We start from the raw sequence: 5,983 nt of genomic DNA on the forward strand, positions 1-5,983 counted from the left end.
AGGGAATTTTTGGATATTAAAGGTTTTTTTGAATTATTGTGGTTCTAGTATGAATCTGAGGTTTTGTTTAATTGTTCATAGGGTCTTAACAAGAGAATTCTTATCAATACTAATAATAAAGAAGACGGCACTAAAAAAGTCGCATTCTACAAAAAAATCAAAGAAAAAATGAAGTAAATAGAATATTCAAGAGGCTTGTAAAGATCAAGATAAAGACGAGTGCGCCGACTTGAGATTTTGGCATTATAACCCTGCACAGATAAATTTAAGGATTTATATATTTTTCTTATCTTCAAATAAGATTTGGAATAATAGGATTAAATTAAGAAGTTTAAAACTTTTTATTATTTAAATTTAACATATCCGTTTCCGTTACAACTTCTTGGTTCTTAAAAAGAAACAATTTGAGAAGGTGCAATTGTCCGAGATGAATTTCTAATTTACAGGTCCGCGAATTTATGAACATATTAAGCCTAAGCCGGTAAAAGAACTAAATTTTAGTCGATAAATTCTGTACTGTAATTCTATTCTGTATAATCAAAAATTTAAGAAAAATGACCGAACCTTTGATTCTTTCGAGTCTTTTTCTACCGTATTTAGAGAATTCCTTGTACTGCAGTACTAGTCAGTCATAGTATATATAGTGAAGAAGACTATTTTACTTTGCCTTTTTTCAGCCCAATAAATTAGAGCAATATGATTATGTCACTGTTTTCAGATTTCAATGTCCTACAATAGAAAACAATTATTAGTTCTTTATTGTTGTAATATAAAAAAAATAGTTGGAGAATATTAAGCACAGTAGAAATCAAAATAGGGAAAACGAGATTCTAGGAGAGATTTTATTTTTTATCTTTTCCTAGAGTCCGATTGTTTTTTGATTGTAGCAAAATATCGAAATAGAAAATCTTTTCTATTCTATTTATATAGAATAATACTTGTTGATTCCCTTCTTTGAGCGGAACCTTTATGAGATAAGATAAAATATCATCTTAATGAATACAGTATACCACATTATGTAGTGGACAAACAAAAGAAGGGGGGTTGACCCAACAATAAGATTTCGAATAGAAAAAGGGAATAAAGATAGAATAGAATTAAGAATATATTACAATAGAATTAAACCGAATTCATATAAAATCAAAGAGCACTACCAAAGTGTTTCAAAGAAAGGGGGTTATCCTGACGTAGGTCTGCTTATGGCCTAGATCAACTTAAGTTTAATGGACTCTCTATCGAACTACTAAAAAAAATTGAAAGTATCAAGAAATGAAACCCTATACACCTTAAAGTTCATAAGATAGGCCGAAAAATTTCCAATTTATGCAAAATGCTTTTCTTTCAATTTCGAATTTCTAAAATGTCCAAGATATGTTTTACATCTTCTATCCGAAAATCTTCTATTTCATAAGGTTTTTGTGACTGGTATTAAAAAGGTCCAATAATGTATGTATATTGGACCTTTTGAGACAATTATAGATCCTGGGAGGCAATTCTAATTGGTCAATAAAAAAAGATTTTAATTCTATCTCTTTTTTGTTTTTTCTTAGTTTAGCCAATGTATCATGAAAAGTGAAACCGGGTAAAGTAACTTTGTGTTGATTTTTTTCTAATTTCAAGTTTTCTGCTCCCGCATGTAAAAAAGGAATAAATAGGTCAATCAAATTACGGGAGGCTTCATAAAGCGCTTGGATGGAAGGGCAGAGGCCTTTGGTGTCCCCTCCAGTCAAGAATTAGGGACTCACAATGAATAGCCAATATGCTTTTATCTCATGCCTTTCTTCGTTCATGGTTCGATATTCTGGTGTCCTAGGCGTAGAGGAACCACACCAATCCATCCCGAACTTGGTAGTTAAACTCTACTGCGGTGACGATACTGTAGGGGAGGTCCTGCGGAAAAATAGCTCGGCGCCAGGATGATAAAAAGCTTAAGACCTCTCTTATTACTTTTTCAATATGAAAAAGTAATAAGAATTCAAAATGAAAAAGGTCGTCCTATTCAAAACCCCAATTATGAAATCCCTTCTCGCCCACTTCACACCTCGGAACGCACCGTTCTTATAGAGAGAGAGAGAGGCGCTTTCACATCTTCTTAAGCCGAAATGAAATGGCTGGGGAGAGGGAAGGTTCCCTTTTTTTAGTTTTAGGGTACTCCGAGAAACAGATCCAGTGGAGACGGGATGGGGCCTGTAGCTCAGAGGATTAGAGCACGTGGCTACGAACCACGGTGTCGGGGGTTCGAATCCCTCCTCGCCCACAACCGGCCAAAAAGGTAAGGACCCTTACCTCTGGGGATAAGAAAATCATGATCGGGCTAGCGGACCTAAAGCTATGGAACTTGGGTGTGGGTATTTTGTCGAAATGGAATGGCCTTACCTTACTGTTTTCTTAAAAAAGAAACAAAATTTTCGTAAATGGTGGATATTTCTAAATAAAAAAAGTATGTCCTAAGCTTTAGCTTTTAATCCGCATATTTTTACCCTTCGTAATTCTTCCTCAGCCAGGCTTGTGCAGAATAGCAGAACAAGTAAAGTATTTGTAGCATAGCAAAAACAAAAATGCCTTCCTCGTCATTAATATGTTTGCTCGCAGCAATTGTAGCCTCTCGGGAGAATTGATGACTGCATCAAAGATGCACTTGCTATTGCTAATACTAGTACATCAGAGAATTCTGAATTGGTTAGTTTAAATAGCCCCGGACTGTGGAACAAGGGAGTATCCCGAACCTACACCGAGGTATTGACGGCGATTCTCAAATATCGCAGAACCGAACGGGATACGATGAGATAGAATGCAATAGAGACAAACAAAAGACAGAGGGAACGGGTTACCTACTTTTAACGGTCAAAGCGAACCCAACCCTTTCATTTCGAATTCTTATTACTCTTGCTCCCGTCGGGATAAATTTGACCCCTCCCCCTGTTCCCGCCTACATATATTGGATATTTTAAGAAGTGAACATCTCTCTCAGTAGCAGGATTGGGGGAAAGGATAGGAAAGGTGATTTCACTATATTTCTGGCCGGGAACAGGACCTACCACAAGAATGTTTTCAGCCATTTTAGTTGTTAGAAATCCGCAAACCATTCCCACTTTTGGTCAGAATTTCTTTGAATATGTCCTCGAATTCATTCGAGATGTAAGTAAAACTCAGATTGGGGAAGAATATGGTCCGTGGGTTCCCTTTGTTGGAACTATGTTCTTATTTATTTTTGTTTCAAATTGGTCGGGGGCTCTTTTTCCTTGGAAAATAATACAGTTACCTCATGGGGAGTTAGCTGCACCCACAAATGATATAAATACTACTGTTGCATTAGCTTTACTTACATCAGTAGCATATTTCTATGCGGGTCTTTCGAAAAAGGGATTAGCTTATTCCATTCATGGGAAAAGCTTTTCCCGCATCAAGCACTAATATATTTTTAACGTCCAATTAGATGGGGTAATCATTCGATTAAAAAGAATGAAAGCTCGTTGCTTTTTGTTTCTCTATAATTGGAGTTGCCAAGTTCTATCCCTTTATTACTTAAACCCAACTGATTTTGTTCACGAATTCAAACAAAAAAATGGTCCGATCCAATAAGAATGAGATCCTTTTAGAATTCGCTATTGATACGACATGCGGCTTTTTCCATTCATTCCTTTCTGGATCAGTCGTGGTCTTACAAACCCTACCGAGGTTATGGACGAAACAATTGCTTCATAAAAATGTGTAAAAAATGGAGTCGCACTTAAAAGCCGAGTACTCTACCATTGAGTTAGCAACCCCCTCCCCCCTTCAAAAAAAAAATAGGAAAAATAGGATGCGTAAATAAAAAAAAAGATGGACCAACCTTTTCTTTGTCAAGAGTGGTATCCTTAATTGCCGGGATCTTTCAGAAAAATGGATTCCTATTCGAAGGGTGCATAATCGCATGGATAAGCTCACACTAACGCGTCAATTTGAGATCCAATTCGGGATTTTCCTTGGGAGGTATCGGGAATGAATTGGAATGTAATAATATCGATTCATACAGATATAGAAGAAAAGGTTCTCTATTGATTCAAACGCTATACCTACGAGATAGGGATAGAGAAAGAGGAAAGAAAAAACCGAAGATTTCACACAGTACTTTTGATCAAAAAATCAATCTGATTTATTTCGTACCTTTCGCTCAATGAGAAAATGGGTCAGATTCTACAGGATCAAACCTGTGGGACTTAAGGAATGATGGAATGGAAAAAAAAAAATAAAAAATAAGTAAAATGCAGTAGAAGAGTCCCGATTCCAAACGAACAAATTCAAACATGATTGAAAAGGATCTTTCTGATTCTCGAAGAATGGGATGGGGGCAAAAGGATTGATCGAGAAAGATTTCTTGTTATTATTAAAAGATCGTGATTGGATCCAATAAAACAGAACTGGATCTAATATGAGTTGGCGATCAGAACGTATAAAATTTCGAAACATTAAAAAAAAAGTAAGTGGACCTAACCCATTGAATCAGAACTATATCTACTATTCTGATATTCAAATTTGATATAGATGATTGGATTTGAACCAATGACTACCGCCGTATGAAAGTAATACTCTAACCACTGAGTTAAGTAGGTCATTTTTTACAAAAAATGGAAAGAAAAGGGAAGGGGGTACCCGTCTATCAGATCAATTGTAAAACCCGGTTAATTAACGGCTAATTAACCCATAAATGAGAATTTATTCTAGAAAGCCCAAAATGTGATTTTTATGGCTAAATGTGATAGAGGAGATTGAGACGAGAATTTTGGTACCAATTTTATAGAATTCGGACCAAGATTGGACCGAACGGGCAAAACCGGGCCAACCGGACCCAAAGTGGGCCCTTGGCCCAACATAACTAAACCAAGACCCTAGTTTTCAGCATTCTCTCTCCTCACAACACTCAATTCACGCTGAAAAAAGAGAGGCCATGGAGGGAAGAATACTCTCTCAAGTTCTCTCCCTTTGTTGATCTTCAAACCACCATAACTTTTGATCTAGAGCTCCGATTGCCGCTCCGTTTGCGGCCACGCGTTCACCACGAAGAGCTCTACAAAACCCATACAATCAATCTTGAGGTAAGCCACGTGTTGCTGTTCGAAATTCCAGCCCTTATTTTCGAGTTTCATGGGTGAAATATTGAGATTTTGGGTTCTTTGATGTTATAGGACCCAACTCTCTTGAAGGAGAAGGTTAATCTTGTCTCCTTGGACCTTGGGTGTGGTAAGATTCTCAACCCTAGTGTATTTTGTTGTTCTATGATGTTTGGGTATTGAGATGTTGTGTATGGGTATGATGATTGTGGCTTAGGTTGTGTATATGTGAATATTGGAGCTTGATTGGTGATTTTGAAAAGCTTGAAAAAGGGATTTGGTGGTGAAAAATCTGTTCTTGGAAGTGTTGAGGCCTTGAGAGTTTGTGGATAAGTGATTTGGAAGTGCTCTGGTTGAGCTTGGGAAAATCGGCTAAGGTATGGTTTCGGTTTCCCGTATCTAATATGTAACGTGGTAGGAAATACTTAGGCTAGAGGCCCTAAGATAGGCATTGAATGGTTGATGTTGTTGAATGATTGAGATATATGATGTGGTCATATATGTGATGATGATTAATGATGCCTTGATGGTATGATGTATGAGAAATATGCATGTTGTGATATATGCTTGATGATTGGTTATGGTTGAATTGTGGGTTGAACCATGTTTATGGTGAGTATGATGTTGATTGTGTACAATAATGATTTATTGGGATTGGTGTTGTTGGAATTGGCATGAGGAAGAGTATATGATATGTCAATATGTTTGAGTTTGAGCCACTTGGGTGAAGTGGGTTAAAATGATGAGATAGTGATTTTGTAATTTGTGGTAATGTGTCAATGTGTGAGTTGAGGAGGCTTGATGTTGAAATTGATATATTTTGATTGATTTCAAAGAAAAGGGATGAAAATGGCATGTTTTGATTGATTTTGAAAAGAGTTGGAAATGGCTTG

At 36.6% G+C, this 5,983-nt stretch overlaps 1 non-coding gene across 1 annotated transcript; it reads left to right on the plus strand.

Moving 5' to 3' along the window:
* Window positions 1–2,183: 2,183 nt before the first annotated feature.
* TRNAR-ACG (transfer RNA arginine (anticodon ACG)) lies at window positions 2,184–2,257 on the plus strand. Its single transcript has one exon. It is a non-coding gene; the product is annotated as a tRNA-Arg (tRNA).
* The last annotated feature ends 3,726 nt before the right edge of the window (window positions 2,258–5,983 follow it).

The sequence above is a fragment of the Arachis hypogaea genome, chromosome 1 (assembly GCF_003086295.3).
Source record: "Arachis hypogaea cultivar Tifrunner chromosome 1, arahy.Tifrunner.gnm2.J5K5, whole genome shotgun sequence".
Classification (NCBI taxonomy): Eukaryota; Viridiplantae; Streptophyta; class Magnoliopsida; order Fabales; family Fabaceae; genus Arachis; species Arachis hypogaea.